Here is a 27,756-nt window from a genome sequence, read left to right as displayed (position 1 = left end):
GCTTCACAGTAAGATTTTTCTCATGACTGAGCAGCAGTTTTTATCCTAGGTGAGTTTGCTCAAAAATAATTGAGTAAGTAATCAACCAGTTTCTGGCATATCTTTGGCAAGTCACATTTTCTGCCTTGTTTTCTAGCTGAGAAGGGTATAAAAATCCCACGAAAAGAAACCAGAACTCCGAGCCTAGAAATGTAAATTATGATCCAAGCTAAGCCACTCACCAGTTGATTGAACCTAAGTATAAATCAATTACCCCCATCCCAGCTCCATTTCTCCATCGAAATGGCGATAACATAATCAGCTGCAACCACAAGGTGATGCGGTTTGAAAGAGATAGGAAGAGAGTTCTGAAGCGTGTAAAGGTGCTACGTAAATAGAACGTAATAATTAGTAGGGATAGAACTTTCACCTGCTTTGCAAAACTTAAAGGGTCATCTCGTGGCTTACAGCTAGAAAAGAGTCGAGCACAGGTAACCCGAGCCCGTTCGTGACACTTTCCCGAACTCCAAGGGGAGGATGATTAGCAGTTCTGGGCGGGAGTCAGGGAATGCCAATCCGAGCCCAACGTGGGCTGCTCGCGCTCTCGCCCCCCATGGGAGAGACGCACTGAGAGATCAAAATGCAACCCCGCTCCAAGACACCCTCGCAAATGAAGGAATTTCGGGGAGAGGGTAGGAGGAGGCGGGCTGGGAGCGCCGCTGCCACCTCCGACTGGGCCACTCCTTGCGCCGCCAGCGCCCCAGCCCACGGTGCCACGTCCCGGCCTCCGTCACCGCCAGCCCTCACCCCACCCGGAACGGGGCACATCCTCCGGAGGCCACAGGGATCGTTCCCTTGCAGGCGCCCCTGGGGGGACCACACGTCGGACCAGGGAAGGGAGGGGACAGTTAGAGCGGTTGGAACAGTTGTCCCCGGGCTGGCCGCCCCAGAAGCCGGCCCGGCCCGCCCCGGCGGAGCCTCAGACACGGCCCCGGGCCGGGAAGGCTCCCCAAGGGCAGGCCTCGGCGCCGCCGGCCCAGCGCAGCCCCTTAGGGAGCGGTCCCGCGGTGCAGGCTCACCTCCAATGTGTCAAAAGCGCATGTTCGCCGCCGCTCGACCCACGTCTCCGCTCCGCTGGCCTGGCCAGGCCCGCCCAGCCGCTCGGCTCAGCTCCCCTCCGCAGCCCCGAGCTCCACTCCGCGTACCTCCGCGCCCGGCTCCTCCCCGACACGTCAGGGACTGCCTGGGTGTCCGAGGCCATTCTGTGACGCACGGGGGCGGGGCTCGGAGCATGCGCGGCAGCCCGCGGGTATGCGGGGCGGGGCGGGGCGGGGCTGGTGTCACAGGGGGCGGGCCAGAGCCCGGCGCGCTGACGTCAAGCTGAAGGCGTCCTTTTGCGCAGGCGCTCTTGGACTCTGGGACCTGCTGGCTGTGGCTTCAGCAGCTCCCTGAAACTGCTATTCGGGAGCGTGGTTCCAAGACGGATGGGAACGTGCCTTCAGTTTTCCGGCCACCAAGGCCCTTCAAGTGTCCATGTGTCAGTGTTCCCGTTTATAAAACGAATCTCGGCTCATAGTTCACCTCCGAGTCCATTCCCCCTGCCCGAACACCCAATGGAACACCAGGGGCATTCTAAGCATCACTGCCACAAAGCTCTGTGTTGTTTTTACAGCACTTCCACTGCTTACATTTTGTATTTGTTCTCATCTTCCTCCAGTAGAATTCTAAGTTCTATGAGAGCTAGAACCTCTTATGCCTTGCTTATCCCAACAGATAACTTGGTTCTAGGCAAAGTGGACGCTCAAATATTTGATGAATGAATGAATGGATTCGTTGGCACCAAGGGGATTTTATATTTGCCCATTTATATATTGTATATTGTATATATACAATATATTATATATATACAATATATAATTATATATATTGTATATTATATATACACAATATATAATTATATATATTGTATATTGTATAATATACAATATATAATTATATATATAGTATATTGTATATATCTGAGCGTATATTCATTTTTGTATACGTGCGTGCACGTATGTGTATGGGTGTGACTTTCTCCCCTCCAGGGTCCCCAAGAAATGGAGTCCTACATTTATATATATAATATAATATATAATTGTATTATATGTTATATTATATATATTATTATATATGATTTATATAATATATAATTTTACAAATTTATATATTATATATAATTTTGTATATTATATATTATATGAGATACATTTTAAAAACAATTTTAAGAACTTTTGCTGTATATTATACATTATATGTAATATATAATGATATATAATGTAATTATATTATATACTATACACATTATAGTATATACATTATATATTATATATATACCTCTTACAATCCATCTTGCTTTTTTTTTTTTTTTTTTGAAACGGAGTTTTGCTCTTATTGCCCAGGCTGGAGTGCAGCGGTGCGATCTCAGCTCACTGCAACCTCTGCCTCCCAGGTTCAAGCGATTCTCCTGCCTCAGCCTCCCAAGTAGCTGAGATTACAGGCGCCCGCCACCACGCCTGGCTAATTTTTGTATTTTTGGTAGATTTTCAGTAGAGACAGGGTTTCACCATGTTGGCCAGGCTGCTTTCGAACTCCTGATCCGCCCGCCTCGGCCTCCCAAAGTTTTGGGATTACAGGCGTGAGGCACCACACCCTGCCCCATCCTGCATTATTAATGTTTATATATTTTTTAGTATATAAATACACACGTACGTGTGTGTGTATGTGTGCGTGTGTATTCCCTAGCGGACCTGGAAGCACGCTGAAGGGGATACTAGTTCAAAAAGGAGGGAAAGAGGGATAGGCAATTTACATAGGGAGTGGAAACTTAAAGGAAGAGATACATTTTTAAAACAATTTTAAGAACTTTTGTTGTATAATGTACAAAGTAATCCTTTCTTTTCTTTTTTTTTTTTTTTTTTTTGAGACGGAGTCTCACTCTGTCGCCCAGGCTGGAGTGCAGTGGCCGGATCTCAGCTCACTGCAACCTCCGCCTCCTGGGTTTAAGCGATTCTCCTGCCTCAGCCTCCGCAGTAGCTAGGATTACAGGTGCCTGCCACCATGCCCGGCTAATTTTTTTTTTGTATTTTTAGTAGAGACGGGGTTTCACCGTGTTAGCCGGGATGGCCTCGATCTCCTGACCTTGTGATCCGCCTGTCTCGGCCTCCCAAAGTGCTCGGATTGCCCAGGCTGGTCAAGAACTCCTGACTTCCGCCAGGCGCTGCAGCACTTTGGGAGGCTGAGGCGGGCAAATCACCTGAGGTCAGGAGTTCGAGACCAGCCTGGCCAACCGGGTGAAACCCTGTCTCTACTAAAAGTACAGAAATTAGCCAGGCATGGTGGCAGGCACCTGTAATCCTAGCTACTGCGGAGGCTGAGGCAGGAGAATCGCTTGAACCCAGGAGGCGGAGGTTGCAGTGAGCACTACTGCACTCCAGCCTGGGTGACAGAGTGAGACTCTGTCTAAAAACAAACAAAACAAAAAAGAACTGACTTCAGGCAATCTTCCCACCTCAGTCCCCCAAAGTCCTGGGATTACAGGCGCCAGCCTCCATGCTGGACGCAATGTAATCCTTTCCAATTTCAGTGCTTTTAGGATTGGATTTGTGGGTGTGGACACAAAAATAATGTGTAACACATGCCTCAAGGTGAAAGCAAAGTGAGTCTAGGAGGCCCAGTTTATACTTTTGAAGGAGATGGACATAAACATGAACAATGCAAGATGGATTGTAAGAGGTACCCAAACCAATAAAGATCAGAGAAGGGATTAATGGGATTTGTGGGAAGGGTAACATATTACATATGCCTATTACGAATAATATTATAAATAATATGCATATTCTATGCATGGATTTCCAACTTTTTTTTGCACAAGGCCACGCATGGTGGCCTGTACCTGTAATCCTAGCACTTTGGGAGGCTGAGATAGACAGATCACTTGAGCCCAGGAGTTCGAGACCAGCCTGGGCAGCATAGTGAGACACCTGTCTCTAAAAAAAATAAAATAAATGTTTGTACCAAAATAAATTTGTTCTAAATTGCTATAACATGTCTGAACAGGATCTAGCTTGAAGCACCAGGAAAAGAAATCAGTTTGAAGAGAGTCCCTATATGAACATGTATTCTACAAAATTGAAGCAATAAAAAATATTAAATTTATGGTGAAGGCCGGGTGGAAAAATGGTGGAATCATTGATGCTTTATAAAAGTTTATAAGGACAATGCCCCAAAAGAAATCAGCAGTTTACAAATGGATAATCCATTTTAAGAAGAAACATGACGATGTTGAAGATGAAGCCCACAGCATCAGACCCTCCACATCAATTTGTGAGGAAAAAATGTAATCTTGTTCATGCCCTAATTGAAAAAGTTCAATGATTAACAGCAGAAACAATAGCCAGCACCACAGATATCTCAACTGATTTGACCTACACAATCCTGACTGAAAAATTAAAGTTCAGCTAACTTTCCACTCAATGGGTGCCAAAACCATTGTGCCCAGGTCAGCTACTGACAAGAACAGAGCTTTCAAAATTTCACAAATTTTAAACAAGTGAGATCAAGATCCTGAAGCTTTTTTTTTTTTTTTGAAGAATTGTAACCAGAAATGAAACTTGGCTTTACCAGTACAATCCTGAAGACAAAGCACAATCAAAGCAATGGCTACCAAGAGATGGAAGTGGTCCAGTCAACACAAAGTGAACCAGTCAAGAGCAAAAATCATGGCAACCATTTTTTGGGTTGTTCAAGGCATTTTGCTTATTGACTTTCTGGAGGGCTAAAGAATAATAACATGTGCTTATTATGAGAGTGTTCTGAGAAGGTTAGCCAAAGCTTTAGTGGAAAAATGCCCAGGAAACCTTCGCCAGAGAGACCTTTCCACCATGATAAAGTTCCTGCTCATTTCTCTCATCGAACAAGGGCAATTTTGCAAGAGTTTCCGTGGAAAATCACTAGACATCACCTTACAGTCCCAATTTGTCTCCTTCTGAAGACTTTTTGTTTCCTAATCTTAAACAATCTTTAAAGGGCACCCATTTTTCTTCAGTTAATAATGTAAAAAAGACTGCATTAACGTGCTTAAAATCCCCAGACCCTCAGTTCTTTAGGGATGTACTAAATAAATGGCTGATATCATTGGTTACAAAAGTGTCCTGAGCTTGGCTGGGCACAGTGGCTCACACCTGTAATCTCAGTACTTTGGGAGACCGGGGTGGGCAGATCACTTGAGGCCAGGAGTTCAACACTAGCCTGGCCAACATGGTAAAACCCCGCCTCTACTAAAAATACACAAAAATCAGCTGAACGTGATGGTATGTGCTTGTAATCCCAGCTACTCAGGTGGCTGAGGCTTGGGAACTGCTTGAACCTAGGAGGTGGAGGTTGCAATGAGCCAAGATCATGGCACTGGGTGACAGAGCGAGACTTTTTAAAAAAAAAAAAAAAAAAAAGTGTCTTGATCTTCCTTGATGGAGCTTGAGAAATAAAATTTGTATTTTTTAATTTTATCTTTTAATTTAATTTTTCTATGAACTTTTCGAAGTTCTGTTGTATGCACTGGCAATTGTGCTAAACACTTGGTCTGCTTAATTTCATTCTCACAATAATCCCATGAGACAGGTACTCTTACCATTTTTTAAATGAGGAAACAGACTCTGCAAGATGAAGTTTCCCAAAGTCTCTCAATTAGAAAGATGAGGCCTCAAGCCTCAAACCCACCCTGTTCCGATTGTCTGACTCTCCAGAAAACACACTATTAACAATTAGTATACTGCTAATCAAGAAGGGGGAGTATTAGCAATTACTACCATGTATTGGGCTAGAGCACTGTGCTAAGTGCTTTACATGCTTTCCCTCCCTCAATCCTCACAATGAGCCTGTGAGGCTGAAATTATTGCTTCCATTTTACATATTGTAAAAGGAGACCCAGAGGAGCTAGGGCTTAAACTCAAGCAGGTCTTACTTCAAGGCCAGTGACCTGGGACAACGAGCTGATACAGCTCGTTCAGGCTCCGGGGCTCTGCTTCCCTGGCTGAAGCTGTGCTCTGGCTGATGAGATCACAGACAGGGAGAGGATGAATGAAGGCTTTCCTATGGACCTGGTGCCAGGACAAAACAGTCCTATCTCAAGAGGAAAAAAATTAAGAAGGGCTGCGGCTCTGTCCCTGCCTCCCGGCTGAGGTGCTGGGAAACGCACTGAGTCATCTAATGGCAGGCCAGGCCCCTCGGAAAATGTTGGCATCATCTTCCAAGCTGTCACCCCTCCCACGCAGCCCAGACCCAGAACTGGTGTTTGTCAGGACTGGACTATTGGCCTTATCTTAATGAATGAGCTTTGCCTGGCAGGATTCTAAGAGGTGCCAAAGGGCCCAGACTGATCTAATTCCTTCCTCCTCGTGGTTGAGCTTTCTCCCTAGGAGATGGACCCAGGGACTGGGCATGGCAATTAACTATCAGCAACCTTTGCCCCAGCCCCTGCTTCCAATATACCAAATCCAGAAAAAATAAAGTGGAAAGGAAGACGGAAATCAGCCCCGAAAGGGAACAGAAGTTATAAAACCAGCCTTGTGGTGTTAAAAAAGGTGAGTGAGGGCTGCCCCGCTCTCTGCTTTTATAAATCATTAGGAAGGGGTTTGCCGAGGCATGGGTCCCAGTACAAGGTCTTTCTTGGATTGAGCCAAAAGAGGTTAATGTCACAGTCCCTGAGAGCATGCATGAGGATCCCAAATCTCTCCTGTCACAAACTCTGAGATTCAGGAAACAGAGGCCAGATTCCACCACTGGGAGGGGTGGAGGCTGACTAGCTACCCTAAGGGAGATCTGAGTGCAAGCCCAAACCCTGGCTAGTAAAGATGCTGGACTTTGGCCACATCACACACTCACAGATGATGTCATGCACACAGGCCCACTGTGGAAATTCTGACGAGATGGGGCATAGTTAACTCTACTGAATCAGGTGAGCAAGACATCTCAAAATCAGCTTCCGCCTAATCTCTCTCTATTCCTTTGGCCAGCAGTTTTTGCTAATCTCTAAGGGTATAGATCTAGCTGGGTAAGGGACACCCACTGGCTGGCCAGTTGCTAATGGTCTGGCGGCTATGTCCACCAGCTGTCCCACCACCACCTCCAGCTCTACGTGCCAAAACCCCAAACAGATTTGCCTTTGCCCCAACAGAAATTTCCAAAACCATTTTCATGTTTCTGTCAATGGTGCCATCATTCCAGTCAGTGAGGCACAAGGCACTCATCAAATCCCCCTAATCATTTCCCGCCCCCAGCTTGCATCTCACTCTTGTGGTCACCAAAGACCAAAGACTTTCCCTTCCTAAACTCAAGTAAATCTATTCATTCTTCAGTACTTTCTTCCCACATCGCCCATAATCCAAAGTTTCTTATTTGTCTCTCCCTCCCTCCCCAAACTTCTCTCCCTCGAATGTCTTCTTGTTTCAGCCCAGCGGTCCACACATAACCATAAGAATAATCTTTCTAAAATCCCACTGTATACAGAGCATCCCTGGCTCCAAAACTTGTTTTGGCATCTTGCTACTTTTGTGATAAGGAACAAAGTAGTCTGGTACTCAAAGCCCTCCCAAAGCAACTCCAGCCCACTTCTGTGGTCTATATCCTATGGATCACCTATCTAGGTCTGGCCAGACCCTCCAGCATGGTCCCCCAGATAGATGATTCCCTTCCTCTATGGGCCTATCTTGTTGACTCCCACTGCCCTGTATGCTATAGCTGCTCCCTAGGCTTGGTCGACCCACCTTCTCCTCTGCCTTTTGAAGTCTCACTCATACGCTATCTCCTCCAGGAAGACTTCCCTGATACCCAAAGCCCCAAAGTGAGCACTCCTTCCTCTGAGCTCACATGGAGCTCTACACAGTTCACAAGAGACTTACTAAACATGGCCTTTTGGTCACAGAGATGTCCAATCTCCTCCAAGAAACCAAAACTCACTGAGTGTAGGGACAGTGTTGATTGTCTAAATATATCCCCAACAACAGGCACTTAGCAAACACTCATTTAATATGCTTCAACAAAAGTGAAAGAATGAACCAATGGTCTGGTGGCTATAACTTCAAAGGCAAGACTGACAGAACATTCTGGAAAATACCCCAAATCCTGAAAAAAATCACCATAGACAGGAATTTTCACTGGTATAAAAGGCTGAACTTAGATGATATAGGTTACAAAGGAACTAAGATTTGGGTCATAGGCAACTATGCCTTTTCTCTAGCCTAAGTCTTAAACCCAAGCCACAGTGTCTACAATCCCCAATGCAATATCCTTTGCTTTTTAATTAAATAATATTAATAATAATGTGTTTTTAAAATCTTAAAAATATACACTTGGGGCTACGCATGGGGGCTCACACCTGTAATCCCAGCACTTTGGGAGGCCAAGGTGGGCGGATCATGAGGTCAGGAGTTCGAGACCAGCCTGGCCAACTGGTGAAACCCCATGTCTACTAAAAATACAAAAAGTAGCCGGGTGTGGTGGCACATGCCTGTAATCCCAGCTACTAGGGAGGCTGAGGCAGGAGAATTGCTTGAACCCAGGAGGCAGAGGTTGCTGTGAGTCAAGGTCGTATCACTGCACTCCAGCCTGGGCGACAGAGTGAGATTCTGTCTTGGAAAAAAAAAAAAGAATACACACACACACACACACACACACACACGTATATATACACACATATATATGTACACACACACACACATATACACACATATACATTTCAGCCTTGAGGCGAGAAGTGGTTTTAGAGAGAGAGAAAAGTCTTTCATTCATTAGCAAGGAGTTTAGTGCCTGCTGAGGACCAGGCACTGTTCTAGCCATGGGGATCCCGGTACAATTTTAAAAAGCACCCCCGCCCCTACCCAATATAATTATCTTATATTCTAAAGGGAAAATAGACAACAAGCAAATAGACTAATCTATTTCTGCCAGATCATGAGAAATGCTATAAACAAAAACAACCAGGGCAAAGGAAAAAGTGTGACAGGACTGCTCCCTGAGTGAAAATAGGGCTTAATATTCATGGGATTCTCTTCCTCCGTCAAGTTGCCAAGGCCCTTAAAACCGAAGACTGCAATATAAGATGTAACCAAGATGTGAAATTTTAAAACAACATAAAAGTATGTGCAGATGCCTTAAATAGAGAAATGCATCTTAATTTTTCATCATAACATTTGGCACTGAGTGGCCACTCAATAAATATTGGTCATGTAAATGGGTTGCTGGGCGGTCCACAGAATGCCAGATCCCTCGGCCTCCCATAGTCCTGGGATTACAGGCATGAGCCACCATGCCCAACCTCCCTTCCAAGACTTTGAATGGTAACCAACTCATGTCTGATTCAAAAATGCTCACTTATGGTTTGGTCCCTGACACAGCCAGCCACAAACAGCCCAGCCTGGGCTATTCCCATACCACCTTGAAGGGAAAGAAGGTTCTATTTGTTGTATTTATTGCATCCTCATTAGCTTCTGGAGCAAACAGAGCTCACCGACCACTCAAAGCAGCTCAGACTCCCAAACCTCAGCTCTGCCATCAGAGTTTGTCTCCACACTTTCAAACTCCAGTTGGCTGTAAGTCAACAGAAAGGCTGGAATTGGGTAGAGATGAATTTGCTATGCAGTGTCTTAGGTTCCAAGCCCCCTTCCCCTTCCTTCCCTTTCCACTGTGCCTGAGAATGCAGCCTGCTTCTAGCCCTTGGCCCCCTTGCCAGGAGGGTGCTTTGCCTTGTGCAGGTCACCAGGTATAGCCTGCTGAAAAGTGGCTTTTAGAGAAGAGAAAAATGAAAACAGTTTAGGTTGCGGCTGAAACAGGCCTTCCTATGAAGGTCCTGCCCTGGTGATGGTGCCTGGAAAGAAAGAGACCTCATCCTTATCCAGGGGGGTAAACTGAAGTTTCAAGAGCCTTTAATCCCCTATTGAGGTCTATCTAGCCTTTTCTCCCCTATTGATGGAACTTGACACCCTGCCATGCTCCCATGAATCTCTGGCTAGTCCTAATTTCTTCCCAAGAAGGCTCCCTGAACTATGGACTTCCTCCTGATCTAGAACCTCATGGTTTTCCTGACTTCCCTAAGCTTCAGTCTTCACTATCATCCTTGGCTGTCATCCCAGCCACTTGACAGCCACTATCCACACCCCACAGTGGCAGCTGCCTCCCAAGAAATGGATGGCATGACACTGTTAATTGCTCATTGGGTTAACACCTGGCAACCCCAAGGGCTGTTGACATCACACCTCCATAAACAGTGTGACTGTCCCTGGGAAAAAAATGAGATGTGCTCACATACCTTTATACAGACAAGGTGGCGCCAGGTTTACCTACTCCCAAACTAGACTAATGAAATGACGGGGCTGAAAAGAAATGGAGTGTTTCTTACCAGTCTAAGCTTATTAAGCAACTTCAGCCTGATTCCCATTACCAGGTAAGCCAATGAGTCAAAGTTGCCAGGACCAAAAGATCATGCTTCCAACCATTCAACAAATATTTAATAAGGGCCTGGCCCTGTTCTAGATGCCTGGCATAGCACAATTAACAAAAGAAGCTAAATTCTTTCCTTCCTGGAGATTTTCTAAAAATGAAAAAAAAAAAAGGAAAATAGAAGGGAAACAGAAATAGATAAAGAGGCTGGGCTCAAGGGCTTACTCCCGTAGTCTCAACACTTTAGGAGGCTAAGGTGGGAGGATCACTTGAGGCCAGGAATTCAAAACCAGCCTGTGTAACATGGCGAGACTCATCTCCATGTAAATTTAAAAATTAGCTGGGCAAAGTGGCTCACATTTGTAATCCTAGCTATTCTGTTGCCTGAGGTGGGAGGATGGCTGGAGGCCAGAGATTTGAGGCTGCAGTGAGCCATGATTGCACCATGGGTTAGTTGCCTGGGTAACAGAACAAGACCTTAACTCAAAAAGAAAAAGAAAAAAAGTAGACAACCCTGAGTATGTCAGCAGTAACAAGTGCTAAGGAGAAAAAACTAGCCAAGGTTTTTTTTAATATTTTAGATTTAAGGTAGCACCTAGGGCAGCAGCCATGCCTTATTTATCTGTGACCCCAATGCCTGGCATGTTATGGGCAGTTAACACTTATTGAATAAAAGCTTTCAATGATTTTTTTTTTTTTTGAAACGAGGTCTCAGTCTGTCACCCAGGCTGGAGTGCAGTGGTTCGCTCAGTCCACTGCAGCCTTGACCTCCTGGGTTCAGGTGATCCCCCCACCTCAGCCTCTCAAGTACTTAGGACCACAGGCATGTGCCACCACACTCAGCTAATTTTTGTACTCTTTGTAGAGATGGGGTTTCACCATGTTGCCCAGGCTGGTCTCAAACTCCTAGGCTCAAGCAATCCTCTACCTCGGCCTCCCAAAGTGCTAGGATTACAGGCATGAGCCACTGCACCTGGCCTCAAAGCACTTTTTTAGTTTAGAAGTCTAATAAAGAACTTCCCTTTAGAAACAAGCAATAAGAAGCAATTGACAAATGTTTAGATGCAGGCGGCTAAGAAACATGTGAATCATATCCTACCTTGATCCTAATCAAACACATTCAAAGTAGGACAGCAAAGAAGAGAGTCCATATTTCATCCAACAGGTATAAGAGATTCTAAAACATTAGACGACAAATGCATACAAGAGCACTGAGAAACTAGCACCCTCGTGTAAAGGGCTGAGGAGGATGTCACAATTCTTGGTAGGGAGTTTAGCAGCCTGTATCAAACACTTAAAAATGTGGAACCTTGGCTAGGCACATGGGTTCACGCCTGTAATCCTAGCACTGTGGCAGCAAGGCAAGAGGACTGCTTGAGCCCAGGAGTTCAAGACCAGCCTGAGCAAGACAGTGAGAGCCCGTCTCTACAAAAAATGTAAAAGGAATAAAAACTTTATATTAAAAAAACAAAGGGCTGGGCACGGTGGCTCACGCCTGTAATCCCAGCACTTTGGGAGGCTGAGGTGGGCAGATCACAAGGTCAGGAGATCAAGACCATCCTGGCTAACACAGTGAAACACCATCTCTACTAAAAATACAAAAAAAATTAGCCAGGCGTGGTGGCGGGTACCTGTAGTCCCGGCTACTTGGGAGGCTGAGGCAGGAGAATGGTGTGAACCTGGGAGGTGGAGCTTCTTGTGAGCTGAGATCGCACCATTGCACTCCAGCCGGGCAACAAAGCAACAAAGTGAGATTCCGCCTCAAAAAAGAAAAGAAAAAGAAAAAGGGGAAAAAAAAAAAAAAAAAAAAAACAAAGGTGCAACCTTTGTGATCCAGCATTCTGCTTCTAGGAATTTACCCAAAGGACTATTTAGGATGTGTGCGAATTGTCCAACAGGATGTTCATCAAAGCATTGTTTAGCAAAAAATTAGGAACAACATAGACTAAAGGACTAACGAAGTGGAATGATGTGATAGCTACACAATATAACAGTATCCAAGCCGGGCGCAGTGGCTTACGCCTGTAATCCCAGCACTTTGGGAGGCCAAAGCGGGCAGATCACAGGTCAGGATCGAGATCATCCTGGTTGGACGGTGAAACCCTGTCTCTACTAAAATACAAAAAATTAGCCAGGTGTGGTGGTGGGCTTGTAGTCCCAGCTACTGGGAGGCTGAGGTGTGAGAATGGCGTGAACTGGAGGCGGAGCTTGCAGTGAGCCAAGATTGGGCCACTGCACTCCAGCCTGGGCAACAAAGCAAGACTCCATCTCAAAAAAAAAAAAAAAAAAAAAAACAGTATCCAAATAGTAACAATGCTATAGAAGAATATTAATAAGGAAAATGTCCACAATATGCAGTTAAATGAATCAAGCAGTTAACCATAGGTATGTGATCCCATCTTTGTCAAGTAGAAAAACATGCATACATTGTCATTAGACAAAGAGTCTGGGGACAAAGACACCGAAATGAGGTGAGATCACAATCTAATCTCTCTCTGTCTCTCTCATCTGTTCTTCCTTCGTTTTTTTTCTTTTCTGTATTTTTATCAAAAATGTCTTAAATGTGTAATTTTCTAAAGTTTAAAAACTAAGGATGCATCCATACTTAACAAAGCAAGATAATTTCCCTAGGCCGGGCGCGGTGGCTCAAGCCTGTAATCCCAGCACTTTGGGAGGCCGAGACGCATGATCACAAGGTCAGGAGATCGAGACCATCCTGGCATCACAGTGAAACCCCGGCCTCTACTAAAAAATACAAAAAATTAGCCGGGAAGAAAAGGGCTTCTGTAGTCCCAGCTACTCTGGAGCTGAGGCAGGAGAATGGCTGAACCCGGAGGCGGAGCTTGCAGTGAGCTGAGATCCCGCCGCACTCCAGCCCATGCATGGTGAGCTTGTGACTCCGCCTCAAAAAAAAAAAAAAAAAAAAAAGATAATTTCCCCAAAATTCTTTGTAAATGATGTAAACTATTTCCTAAGCCTATGGATTTAGGATCTGTTAAAAAATTTTTTAAAGGCAGCCTTTCAGCCAAGTAACCCCAGTGGATACAAGAGTGACCTGGGCACTCGCGTCAGTAAAGCCTCAATGAAAGCATTCTCAATTCTGCAACACAGATGTTAGGAATTAATTCCCTTCTGCTATGACTCCCTAATTAGTCCAACTTGATGTTATGTTGTTATGCACAATTTCCTTTTTTTTTTTTGAGATGAGTCTTTCTTAAATACTAGGTTGAGTGCAGCTGCCTGATCTCTGCTCACTGTGACTACCTCCTGTGTTCGCTCCTGCCTTAGCTCCTAGTAGCTGGGATTACAGGAATGCACAACCATGCCTGGCTATTTTTTGCATTTTTAGTTGAGACAGGGTTTTGCCATGTTAGTCAGGCTGATCTTGAACTCCTGGCCTCAGGCAATCTGCCTGTCTCAGCCTCCCAAAGTGCTGGGATGATAGACATGAGCCACCACACCCGGACTACACTTCCCTCTTGTGAACATATATGCTGGCTCTCCAGTGAAAGTTTCCACCCTACAGTCTTTTCAATTTCATACCTTCTAAACACCTACTAACTGAAAACATAACGATATCTGAGACTTTGAGTGGTAGAAATACCTGGGATGTCAATTATCGCTAATCTGGAATGTTAAGGATTGCTTCTCTGGGCGGTAAATGGGGGCCGGAGGAGGGGTCACTTGTCTGGTGATCACTGTCTAAATAAGAACAAAACAATACTCCAACCATTTAAAACTCAATATGGCAAAATAACAGTCATGAGATCGTAGAAGAAATTTCATACTAGTTTTCATCCACCCCTGTATGATACAACACAAATCTAGATGTCTGCTTCGAAATTACAAGGGGGACCAGGTGCGGTAGCTCATGCCTGTAATCCCAGCACTTTGGGAAGCTGGGCGAGGGTGGACGAGGTCAAACAAGACCAGCCTGATGAAACCCCATCTCACTAAGAATGCAAAATTAGCCGGGTGTGGTGGCTGGCAATCATAATTCAGTTGCCGAGGCTGAGGCAGAGACTATTTGAACCTGGGAGGTAGAGCTGCAGTGAGCCGAGATGCTCACTGCATCTCCAGCCTGGGCTATTTATAAGATTCCCTGTCTCAAAAAAAAAAGAAAAGAAAATTACAAGGGGGTTTTATGGCCTTTACATCAAAAACATTTTCCACTCAAAATTAGGCGACAGGACTTCTCCAATCAGGAGTGCCTATAATATAGAGGTGGATTTTTTTTTTTTTTTTTTTTTTTGAGATGGAGTCTCTGTCCCCTGGCTGGAGTGCAATGGCGGCCATCTCGCTCACTGCAGCCCGGCCCCAGGTGGGTTCACATCATTCTCCTGCCTCAGCCTCCTGAGGTTGACTACAGGTGCCCACCACGGCTTCTGGCTAATTTTTTCGTATTTTTAGTAGAGACGGGGTTTCACTGTGTTAGCCAGGATGGTCTCGATCTCCTGACCTTGTGATCCGCCCGCCTCGGCCTCCCAAAGTGCTGGGATTACAGGCGTGAGCCACCGCGCCCGGCCTAGAGGTGGATTTTTACTCATAAACACTGAATTGCAGACACAAAACATCCCAGGTTCCATGTTAATCATGGTAGAAATGCCCCTTCCAGGAGAGGGAAGCAGGCCAGGCAGAAGAGAAGACATTCACTGAAGTGCTGGGGACAAGATAAAGGGGAGGCAGGGGGTTGGGCGTGGTGGCGGGCGCCTGTAATCCCAGCTGCTTGGGAGGCTGAGGCAGGAGAATCACCTGAACCCAGGAGGTGGAGGTTACGGTGAGCTGAGATCACGCCACTGCACTCCAGCCTGGGCAATAGAGCAAGACTCCGTCAACAACAACAAAAAATGGTGGGGGTGGAGGGAATAGGCAGGGGAGCCCTTTCTCCAAGCATGTTGCTGTTTCAACAATTTTCTAAAGATTGTGTGTTAACAGGATGGTTATTAACACCCTGATAAAAAGATATTAGAGGAAGTAGTTTGAAAGCAAGAGGCCCAGACGCATAGAGAAGAGGATCAAAGGACAGCAAGGTCCACCCTCCACCCCCAGTCATTTGCAGGTACCACCTTTTCTCAGGGCTCCCACACTGGTGTGAGAACCCAGCCATGCCTCGTGTTACTCACCTTGGCCAAATCAGCCCTATCCCAGTTGATTTTGTTAAAAAGACTTCCCTTCTCTGGGCCTCAGTTTCTTCATCTGTAAAATGAGCAGGTTGAACCAGATGACACTGTTGACAGTGAGTGAGTCAGGACCCACCCCGACATCTAGCCAAGCACCATCCTGATGGAGCGGAGAGCCCTTCCTCTCCTTGGCCAGTCTGCAGAACGTGACGGCAGAGTCAGCCCTCTCCTGGGAGGGTGAGGGTAATGACTAAGGATGGTCTTATTCTTGCCAACGTTCCTTTCTATGCCCTAAGGAATTGCTGATCTTGCAGAATGCACCACTTCATGGGCATCTAAGGTCTGGTGTATTTGTTTCCTGTGGCTGCTATAATTATCACAAGCCTGGTGGCTTAAAACAACAGATTTATCTTCTTGCACTTCTGAAAGTCAGGAGTGTCTAAACCGATACTTAAAGAGCTAAAATCAAGGTGTCGGGCAGCGTTGTTTCCTCCTGAAAACTCGGGGAGAGTCAGTTGCTTGCCTCCTCTAGCTTCTAGAGGTCACCAGCGCTCCTTGGCTTGCGGTTGCATTTGCTCCCATAGCTGCTTCCATCATCATATTGCCTTCTCTGATTTTGATAAGCCTCCCTCTTATAAGGACTCTTCTGATTACATTGAGCTGGCCCAGATTATCCCCCCATCTCAAAAGCCTTAATTTAATTATATCTGCAAAGTCCCTTTCGCCATATAAGGTAACATACAGGTTCTGGGGATTAGGATGTGAACATTTTTGGGGGGGCTATTATTCTGCCTACCCCTTTCTGATCTTCCAGTTTTACCACCTGCACGTTATTTGCTATTTCTGCATATCATCTTTGAATATTTATTTGAATTTACTCACGTATTTAAAGATTAGCTTAAATCTTCCATTAACCTCATTCTAAACGATCATCTCTATGAAATCATAGAATTTGATGCTGATTGTATTTTCCCTAACATTCCCTAAAATAAATACCTATTGAAATTTCAAATGTGCATCTCTTACCACCTAACATCAATCTGCCTGTCACCAGTAGTACACAGACCATCACTTAGGGAATAAAATATAGTCCAGCCTACTGAATTTACAGAAAAGGGTAATTTGTCCAAGAATACACATGAGCAAAGAGCAAAACTTCAGCTACACCCACAACTTCTGCTTCCTGTCTCCATGCTCATCAATGACAACTTGAAAGTACGTCAGCTTTTCCTTAATAGCATCCCTAACATTAATGATTCATATAATCTAAGGCTTGGTTCCTCTTCTCTTACACTCATAGATATTTTATATTTGAAAAATAGGGCTTCCCTTGGCTTCCCCTGGTATTCATACATCTAACTTATAAACAGCAGCCTGTTTACTTGACCTACATCTGGACGGCGTCCAGGCCCCAGGGAAGAATAAACTGAGAATGGAGGTCAGTGGCCAGTGGTGACTTTGTAGTTTGCCCTTTGGCATCTGTCCCAGATGCAAACTGAACTTTGAAACCACTTTTGAGAAGCCAAGAGTCCTTTCTGTACACAGAGTGTGGGATGATGTAATTGTCCTCTTCTTATATAACAATCAGCATGCAATTTAAAAAAATAGCTGTCATTCGTTGAATATTTAGTATGGGACAGGCCCTGTGTGAGGTGTTTTAATTTTATTTTTGGGGGGCTGCCTCCTGAACCAGAGCAGGTTCAGAGAACTTAACTCGCGTAAGTGCTTTACAAACACTCATTCATAACGATGCTATGAAGCCGCTACTCATGTTCCCACTTTACAGATGAGGAAACCCAGTCCTAGAGAGGTTAAGCGACGTCTCCAAGGTCACACAGCTAGTATGACAAGGTCAGCATTCATAGACCCTCAAACATAGAAGAGAACTTTGGAATAATCTGCCACATGAGAAAACCAGGGAAGTTGAGCAATCTGCCCAAGGACATACGAGTCTGAGTTAGTGGCAGACTCAGGGACGGAATTCAGGTCTTCAGCTCTTAGACCAGTCTCCGTCTTTGGATTTTTCTCTCTGTTAAGCTATTATTTCTCGGGTGATCTGCTTCTTTTTTCTCCTTATTCCATCTCGCACTCCTTCATCGGTGCTTCTGGCCCTCATCAGTTTCACGGTGATGCAAAGCTGTGGAGATATCTAATGAGGGTCCCAGAATGACCCTTCCTGACCACTCCCTCTGACCCAGCAACAAACATGGAAAGTTCTAGAAAATCTCCATGAGTCTGTATTCATTACATTGGAATTAGTAATAATGTAACCTGAAAAGAATTAAAGTTTACCTTTATCCTTTTTCCCCCCCAAAGAAAGAGAATGCTAAGCAGATACATGGTGGAAACAGGATTAGATGGGGTCATGATCAACAGAGGAACTTGTTAATCAAAATTTTAACCCAATAGGAACCCACATGTGTGTCATTTAGGAGATTGGCTAAATAAATGATTGTATATACATATAAAGAAATATTGTATGGTCACTGGAAATGATGTCATAGAACAATGCACATAAGAACAAATTATGATTTCGTAAGTTGAAAGCATGACACAAAATAAAATTACTCCACTTTTCTTTTTATAAGTATATGCTCAGAATAAAAGACTGGGAGGATATAAGTGGTGGTTATCTCTGAGTAATTCATATTTTCTTTTTTGTGTTTATCAGTATTTTCCAAATTTTCTACAGCAAATACATATTAATTTCATAATCTAAGGGAAGAAAATCATCAAAAACTTTAGATGAAGTCATTAAGAACCACTGTTTTCTGAAGTCTGTGCTCTGAGACTGCATATAAAAGAAAATAAGGGATCAGGCCAGGTGTGGTGGCTCACACCTGTAATCCCAGCACTTTGAGAGGCCCAGGCAGGAGGATTGTTTGAGACCAGGAATTCAAGACCATCCAAGGCAACATGGCAAGACACTGCCTCTATACAAAATTTTAAAAATAGCCAGGTATGGTGGTGTGTGCTTATAGTCTCAGCTACTTGGGAGGCTGTGGTGGGAGGATCACTGAACCTAGGAGGTTGATGCTGCAGTGAACCGTGATCATATCACCACACTCCAACCTGGGTGATAGAGTGAGACTCTGACAAAAAGTAAAAAAGAAGAGAGAGAAGAAAGAAAGAAAGAAAGAGAGAGAGAGAGAGAAAGAAAGAAAGAAAGAGAGAAAGAGAAAGGAAGGAAGGAAGGAAGGAAGGAAGGAAGGAAGGAAGGAAGGAAGGGAAGGAAGGAAGGAAGGAAAAAGAAAAGAGAGAGGAGGAGGAGGAGAAGAAGAAAGGAAGGAAGGAAGGAAAAGGAAAAGAGAGAGGGGAGGAGGGAGGGAGGAGGAAGGAAGGAAGGAAGGAAGGAAGGAAGGAAGGAAGGAAGGAAGGAAGGAAGGAATCAGCCATAAACTTTTTTATAGAGCTGGCCATACATTAATAATTTAACAGTCATTCTGCCCTAGTAGAAAAATGAGCGATGGACACAAATAGATGGTTCATAGAAGAAATATAAATGGCCAATAAAACACCTAAGAAGACCCTCAGCTATATCATTAATAACTTTTAAACACAAATTAAAATGACATTGAGATATCTCCTTGCTTTTTATTTATCAGATTAGCAAAATTTAAGACAAATGATAATACCCAATGTTAGTAAAGTGTAAGGAAGCCCACTGTCTCCTGCGATGCTGGTCGCAGAGTGGAAAATGCAGTAACCATCTCGGTTACCACGATGGATTAAACACGTGTATCTTCACTTCCTCTTGAAATCCCACCAACAAAAGACCAAACACAAATTTTAAAAGGTATAAACCCACAGGGACAGAGGATAGGAAAGGAGACAACAGCGGACAAGGGATGTCAACAGGATTTTGGAAGCTGGAAAGTGGATGAGTAAGTGACAGCTGATGTGGTCGATCAGAAAAGGCTGAAAACTAAATGCCAACCAGAAGCAAGCAGTGCCGTGCCTCTAACTCCAGAACGTCTCAGGAACTGGAGGTGCGGGTTACTTTGAAAAGCAAGGTAGGGTGGGGTTAAAAACAGGAAGATCTGTCGAAACATATGATGTGTTTACAAAGCGTTTCAACACAGGGCTTCACAGCCCAGGCAATCGACAAGCCAAGGCATCTACTTCTCTCCCACCCCAGCGGGAGAAGGTGTGCTTACTGGAGGAACTAAACCAGAAGAGCTCCAGATCTGGGGAGACTGGACACATCCCAGGCAGGGTTAAGTCACTACACCATAAAGGGAAGAAGGATTTGGGAGAGGGCAAGTCTTTGAAGCTACATACAGAATGCTGAGACCCCCTCGTGTCCCCCGATGGCCCCGCAGAATGTTAGCAGCCTGGCTTGTACCCTCCAGGCAGGAGACTGGAGCATTCTTCCGGGGGGTTCCCAATCATAGGGACTGGTCCCCCCATTTGATCACCATACACAGAGACCCAACAACCAAGGCCAGATACAGACACACACACAGACACATTCACAGACACACACACAAACACCCGCCAATCAGCTTCTAGTTCCTTGATCATAAAAATGCACATTCAACAAGAAATCACCAAACATTTGAGGAAGCCTCCAATGTGAAAGATAGAACAAAATAGCGTAAAAGAAATTCAAGGGCTTCAATATAATCCATAGGTACAGGAAAAGTAAAAGAAAAAAGAGGCTGGGCGCAGTGGCTCATGCCTGTAATCCCAGCACTTTGGGAGGCCAAGGAGGGCAGATCTCTTGAGGTCAAAATACAAAAATTAGCCAGGCGTAGTGGTGCATGCCTGTAATCCCAGCTATTCGGGAGGCTGAGGCACAAGAATCACTTGAACCCGGGAGGCAGAGGTTGCAAAGAGCCGAGATTGTACCACTGTACTCCAGCCTGGGAGACAGAATAAGAGTCTGTCTCAAAAAAAAAAGAAATAAATAAAAAAGAAAAAAAAAAGAAATAAATAAAAAAGAAAAAAAAAGAGAGAGAGAGATTCAGCAGCAATAAACACAATGCAGGGAGAAGAAGTAAGCTGGAAAAAATGTTTAATATCTTCAGAGAAATAAACAAAGGCATTACATCATGAAACAAGAACATGGGGCTTCAAAAAAGGAAATGAGAACAAGAGCCCTTTTTTAAAAACAATGAGGGTCGAAATTAAAATATTCATCTGAAGAGTATGACCATGAAATTGAGAAAATCTTCCAAAACAGGAGAACAAAAGACAGATCACCCAAATCAGAGATTAAAGGAAGAAAATGAGAGGATAAACCCCAAAGTCTAATATTCAAATAATAGGTGTTTCAGAAAGCAAGCACAGGGAAAATGAGGAGGAAGGAATTATTTTAAGATAATAATTCAAGAGATTTTTCCAGAATTGAATAACATGAACACCCAGGTTGAAAGGGTCTCCTGAGTACTCAGGACAATCAATGAAGAAACACCCACAGATGAAATTTCAGAATCCTAAGGATGACAAGACACCCCTAAAAACTTCCAAATAAAACCAGGACAAGTACAAAGGATCCTGAATCATAAGAGCAGAAGATTTCAACAATGAACTAGAAGCTTGAAAACAATGAACCATTGCCTTTAACATTCAGAGAAAACAAACATTTCCAACCAGTTTTCTAAATCAAGCCAGACCCTTTAACAAGTATAAGGATAGAATGAAGGCCTGTTTCCAGATAGTCAAAACCTAACAAAATTACCTCCTATCATTGGAAGATGCATGTCACCAAAACAGGGAAGAAAATGAGGAGGAAAATGTGAGATCCATACAAACAGACGAGTACTGTATGATTCTCCAAATATGAGGTAATTAGAAGAGTGAAATTCACAGAAACGGAAAACAGACTGATGGTTGCCAGGGCCTGGGAGGGAGGGAGGGAGGGAGGGGAAAATGGGGATTTAGTGCTTAATGGGTAGAGTTTCAGTCTGGGAAGATGAAGAAGTTCTGGAGATGGGTGGTGGTGATAGTAAGCACAACAACATGAACGTACTTAATGCCACTGAACTGTATGCTTAAAAATGATTAAAATGGGCCAGGTGCAGTGGCTCATGCCTATAATGCCAGCACTTTGGGAGGCCGAGACAGATGGATCATGAAGTCAGGCGTTCGAGACCAGCCTGGCCAACATGGTGAAACCCCATCTCTACTAAAAATACAAAAAATTATCCGGGGGTGGTGGCGGGCACCTGTAATCCCAGCTACTCAGGAGGCTGAGGCAGGAGAATCGCTTAAACCTGGGAGGCGGAGGTTGCAGTGAGCCGAGATCGTGCCACTGCACTCCAGCCTGGGCAACAGTGCGAGACTCCATCCCAAAAAAAAAAAAAAAGATTAAAATGGTAAACTTTGTGCTACATATATACTACATATATTTACCACAAAATGTAAAATGGGCAAGGCACATTAAAAATGTAAAATGAGCGACTCACGCCTGTAATCCCAGTACTTTGGGAGGCCGAGGCAGGAGGATGGCTTGAGCCTAGGAGTTCCAGAACAGCCTAGGCAACATGATGAAGCCCTGTCTCTACAAAAAATACAAAAATCAGTCAAGTATGGCAGCACGTGCCTGTAGTCCCAGCTACTCAGGAGGCTAAGGTAAGAGGATCACCTGAGCCTGGGGAGGTCGAGGCTGCAATGAACTATGATTGAGCCACTGCACTCCAGCCTGGGCAACAGAGTGAGACCCTATCTCTAAACAAATAAATAAAGTTAAAACTATAAAGTGGCAAAAAAAAGTATATATATAAATTAAAAAGTGGCAAAACTTCATCTCTACAAAAGATACAAAAAATTAGCCAAGTATGGTGGCACACACCTGTGGCCCCAGCTACTTGGGAGGCTGAGGTGGGAGGATGGCTTGAGCCCGGGAATTCAAGACTGTAGTAAGCCGTGATCACACCACTGCACTCCAGCCTGGGCAACAGAGCAAGACTCCATCTCAAAAAAGAACGAAAAGAAAAGAAAGAGAGAGAGGGAGAGGGAGAGAGAGAGAAGGGCTGGAGGGAAGGAGGGAGGGAGGGAGGGAGGGAGGGAGGGAGGAGGGAGGAGGAAGGAAGGAAGGCAAAGGAAGGAAGGAAGGAAGGACGGAAGGAAAAGGAAGGAAGGAAGGAAGGAAGGAAGGAAGGAAGGAAGGAAGGAAGGAAGGAGGTATCCAAAAGAGACAGGATTCACGCAAGAAACAGAAAAAGGAATTCCTAAGATGACAACATTCATCAGCCCTGGGGAGAAACCATAGCTCTGTTGGAGAGGAATCAGTGATATGTATCTAAAAACTCAGCAAATGAAGGCACGGTGGCTCAAGCCTGTAATCCCAGCTACTTGGGAGGCTGAGGTGGGAAGATCTCTTGAGACCAGGTATTTCTGACCAGGCTGGGCAACATAGCAAGACCCTGCCTCAAATAAATAAATAAATAAGATGGTATGACATTTCTTAAGGGAATCTGGACAAATGAATGAAAACTAAATATATGTACAACCTTTCACCTAGGAATCCAACACCTAAGGATTTATTCTGAGGAAATAATAGGACTAGTGTGCAAAGACGTACATTCAGTGATGTTTACTGTGGCACTGTTTATTATTATAGAAATAAATTGGAAATACCCTAGACAGCCACCAACAGGAGACTGGTTTAATAAATCATGGTACAGCCACACAATGGAATACTACACAGCTGTTAAAAAAGACGAGGTAGATAATTATGAATTAACAGAGACGACACTCAAGAGATATTATTAAGTGAAAAAAAGGTTACAAGACAGTAAGTAGGATTTGACATAAAAAAATTCATTTAAGAGTCTAGATGTCTATGTGCCAAAGTATTAATCTTTGGAGATAGAATTATGCAAACACTTCCAATTTCTCTGTCCTGATTAAATTTTTATCAGATATTATATTATCAGGAAAAATCATCTAGTTCCATTTACAAAATGAAATAAAAGGAACGCCAAACCCTGAAGAATACAACCATACAGTTCACAAAACACCTTCACAATCATCATTCTGCTTAAGTTTACAAACGTCCAAAAACATAGAGATGTCTTATATTTTGTAGATGAGAAAACACGTTCAGAGGGAAGCAAATGGTCCATGAGCAGTGAAGGCAAGGTCCCAGGACGTGATCGCAAGCCCCTAACTTGGTCAGCTCAGCATGACTTCAGTGTATCGCACTGATTGTCTCTGTCAGCTCCAGATAAACCTGTCGGAACCCTACAAGCTCCCTCTGCAAACCAGAAAAATGCTACGTGGGCAGTTCAGGAGATAGGAAACCAAATCAAGGTGATCAGACTCTCGGGGAAAGATGTGCACAAATGATGTGGTTTCAGGAAGCCACCAAAGCCATCTCTTTATGTCACCCATCACCCAACCCTCACACCACAGGGACATAACCAACTTTCCAAACGGACCTCAGCCTTTGACAATCCACCTGCCTCATGGGCACAGAGGGTCCTCAGACATCAGGAGCCCCCCCATTCTGGCATCTCTCAGGCAAACCCTCCTGTGGCCCAGACCTTCTCCAATCAGCCCTTTCCACCCAATGTACCTGGTCCTGTGTCTCAGGCCTCAGCTGATCAGATCCACGGCAGCATACGGGGTCCACGCTAAACTTGCTGACACAAAGTAGAAGTCAATAGGAAGAGTGAGAACCACCGTCCGACCAAAGATACGCAAGGACCGGAAACGGGTTAGAGTCAGGAAGGCTGGGGCCTACTGCCCTGAAGTGAGGCAACCCTGCCCGCCTCGTCACTCAGCTGGTGTTGAGCAAGACTGCAGTGCTTTGGGAAGGGAAGAAGAAATTCAAGTTCTAACTTCTCAGCCAGGCCTTCAGCCTCCCCATCTCCCCTGCATGCGTAGTTTGGAAGCCACTGGTCTTGCGGACAGATGACCTGTTCTCTCCTCCACCTTCCTGCCTTCATTCCTGTATTTGGAGGGTAAAGGCATGGACAAGAGCTGTCACTATTTAAGGGGGGAGACAGTGGATGCCAATGTTGTTTGTCTCTCCATGCGGGCCAAGCACATAACGTGGTACATAAGACAATGAACTTGTCACATAGCCTCCACCTGCCACTTGTAGCTGTGAGAACTTGAAACCGGGCACAGTGGCTGACACCTGTAATCCCAGCACTTTGGGAGGCCGAGGCAGGTGGGTCACCTAAGGTCAGGAGTTCAAGAACAGCCTGGCCAACATGGTGAAACCCTGTCTCTACTAAAAATACAAAAATTAGCCAGGCATGTTGGCACACGCCTGTAATCCCACGTACTCGGGAGGCTGAGGCAGGAGAATCACTTGAACCCGGGAGGTGGAGGTTGCAGTGAGCCGAGATGGTGCCACTGCACTCCAGCTTGGGCAACAGAGCGAGACTCCGTCTCAACGAAAAAAGAACTTGAGCAAGTTGCTTTGCTCTCCAAGTCTCATTTTCCCCATCTATAAATGGAAACAGTGCTGGTACTGACCTCATAGTATTGTGTAGAGCTTAAATGAGATAACGTAAGTTATCCCAAGTCCAATTAGCCCCTTTAAGTCTTAGTGGTTGTCCCCTTCCAGCCCTATCAGATCTGACTCACTCCTTATGGCTTTATTAGGTCAGACACCCTGGTCTGAAGACTGAACACTCTTGCCTCCACAGTGGCTGTAGGTCTCATGCCTCAATTAGTCTTACGATCTAGAAGAAGCACCATTATTAAGAAGGACTAGGAGGCCCTTCACGGATCCTTCTTTTCCTTTTCCCAGGGTGATGTCTTTTCTCCCCAGAGTCAGCCGTGAAGGTAGGGGCTCTGTGGATTTGTCTCTGTATCCCCAGGAGCACTCATCAGAGCCCTGGAGGTTAAGTCCATAAATATCTGTGGACCTTAGAGGTACATAGAAACATCACCCCTATTTAAAGCCTGTGGGTAAACTTAGGTACCTGGGCTGAGGAATCCATAGCAGTGGGACTGAGGCTTTTTTCAGGGTGTGGCAAAGCCATGCATGCAGGCGGGATCAGGGTGACCCTTGGCTCCTCTTAGCTCCTCTTGCAAGTCCCTAAAGCCCCTAAAGATGTGAAATAGGGGAGTGTGCGGAAAGCCGCGGCTTGATCTGCCTGGAAATCCTGCCCACCTCCATCTCCAGAAGAAAGCCTGCTTCCTGCTTAGCCTGCAGCGCACTTAAATCCCCTCAAAGCCCCTCTTGGGTTTGCCACCTGCTAATCAAGGCACCTGACCTCTCCCTGGCTCTCTGTCCTCACCTCCTGACACCCTTCTTCTCAGATGATGGATATCCTGATAACTGAGACGGCACCCTCTTTGCCCAAGCTGGAGTGCAGTGGTGCGATCTCGGCCCACTGCACCCTCCACCTCCCAGGTTCAAGCAATTCTCTGCCTCGGCCTCCTGAGTAGCTGGGATTACAGGCACCCACCACCATACCCGGCTAATTTCTGTATTTTTAGTAGAGACAGGGTTTCACCATTTTGGCCAGGCTGGTCTTGAACTCCTGACCTCATGATCCAACCGCCTCAGCCTCCCAAAGTGCTGGGATTACAGGCATGAGCCACCGCACCTGGCCTGAGATGGCACCTTCTTAAGAATTGACCTCCACCACTTGCTTCCTCCAATTTACCACCCTGCCAGGGTAACCTGCCCGACTCCATACTGCTCTTAGGGTGTCCCAAGCTTTGTTGAGGTTTACTATGAGGTTCACCTCCCGTATTGCATAGAGATGGAAACTTACACAGCATGTTCTAACAAATTTTAGAACTACTGGGCATGAGTCACCACCAGGGAGCTTGTTAGATGCAGAACCTCAGGCCCCACCCCAGTTCTTTTGAATCAGAATTTGCATTTTCACAAGAGAAGTGGGTGATGCGTTTGCTCATCAAAGTTTGAGACCATACTGTTCTAAACTGAATTGAGTGGATGGTGCTCTACAGACACCCACAAGCCAAACAAGTATAGGAAAACAAAGCAAAAATACCTACAGGGCTCTTGATCTTGGGAACTGCACTTCTGCAGGAAGCACAGAGCAAAAAGTTAGGGCTGGGAGGTTCCCCATGCCTCACTCAGTTTCCACTTCCCGGTGCTCCGGCAAGATCTTGGCCCTGGGAGTCTGGAGAGCAACGAGACGTCTTTAGAGCGCCACCTGCTGGCCGTGATTAGGTACGTATCGCTCATTTCTGCTCCAGGCATTCCCTCTCAAAGCTGCAGCTCAAGGTCTGAGCCTTCTGTAACGAATCCCTTGATTCTTTATTTCTGTCCCGTCAGCATTCACCATTCACTATTCCTGTCGCTAGTTCAGATAACTCCTTACTCTCTGACAATGATGCAGCACCCCTATGTTTGCTTAGCACCTTGACCTCAATTCAGTTCAGCTCATTAGGCATTTGTTGAGCTCCTGCTGCGTGCAAAGCATTAAGACTTTAACAGAACAGCCTTCTCATGAGCATCAAAGCAAGTGGTCAGTAAATAAACCAGGCCGTTAGTGTTCTGACTCAGGGTAAAAGCACAAAGATTTAATACTGGTCCCTATAAGAAAGTATTTGCAATATTCACATGGACATAGTTTTTTGTGTTTTTTGTTTGTTTGTTTTTTGTTTTTTGTTTTTTTGAGACGGAGTCTCGCTCTGTTGCCCAGACTAGAGTGCAGTGATGTGATCTCGGTTCACTGCAACCTCCACCTCCCGGGTTCAAGCGATTCTTCTGCCTCAGCCTCCTGAGTAGCTGAGATTACAGGCGCCTGCCACCGCGCCCAGCTAATTTTTGTATTTTTAGTAGAGATGGGGGTTTCACCATGTTGGTCAGGCTGGTCTCGAACTCCTGACCTCGTGATCTGCCCGTCTCAGCCTCCCAAAGTGCTGGGATTACAGGCATGAGCCACCATGCCCGGCCCACATGGACATATTTCTATTTACCTGGGTTTATATCTATTTTAAATCAATAAGAAAAGGAAAGCATCCAAATAGATAACTGGGGAAAAGATACAGATAAATTCATAGCAGAAGAATGCAAATAGTCAAAAACATTTTTAGGAAATTTACTTACTTTATCCCTTTTTTACCCTCTTTTTAAATAATCAGATTTTTAGAATTACTCCATTTCCCCATTAGCTTTTTCTTTTTTTTAATGGAGTCTGGCATGACCTTGGCTCACTTCAACCTCTGCCTCCTGTTCAAGCTATTCTCCTGCCTCAGCTTCCCAAGTAGCTGGGATTACCGGCACACACAATCATGC

General features: G+C 45.0%; 1 protein-coding gene across 5 annotated transcripts in view; it reads right to left on the bottom strand.

The window, feature by feature from the left end:
• NDEL1 (nudE neurodevelopment protein 1 like 1) overlaps positions 1–24,232 on the bottom strand; it is a 79,856-nt gene extending 55,624 nt beyond the window's left edge. For 4 of the 5 annotated variants that reach the window (XM_021928731.2, XM_021928730.2, XM_021928728.2 and 1 more), the window contains exon 1: positions 1,059–1,247. The gene's annotated coding sequence lies outside the window, so the exon portion shown is untranslated. Of the gene's footprint in view, positions 1–1,058; positions 1,248–24,096 lie in introns of those variants that run through there. The other variant, XM_031657363.1, reaches the window with a different exon arrangement.
• Positions 24,233–27,756: the final 3,524 nt, after the last annotated feature.

The sequence above is a fragment of the Papio anubis genome, chromosome 17, assembly GCF_008728515.1.
Source record: "Papio anubis isolate 15944 chromosome 17, Panubis1.0, whole genome shotgun sequence".
In the NCBI taxonomy this organism is placed as follows: domain Eukaryota; kingdom Metazoa; phylum Chordata; class Mammalia; order Primates; family Cercopithecidae; genus Papio; species Papio anubis.
This window is presented reverse-complemented; position numbering and strand designations above follow the sequence as displayed.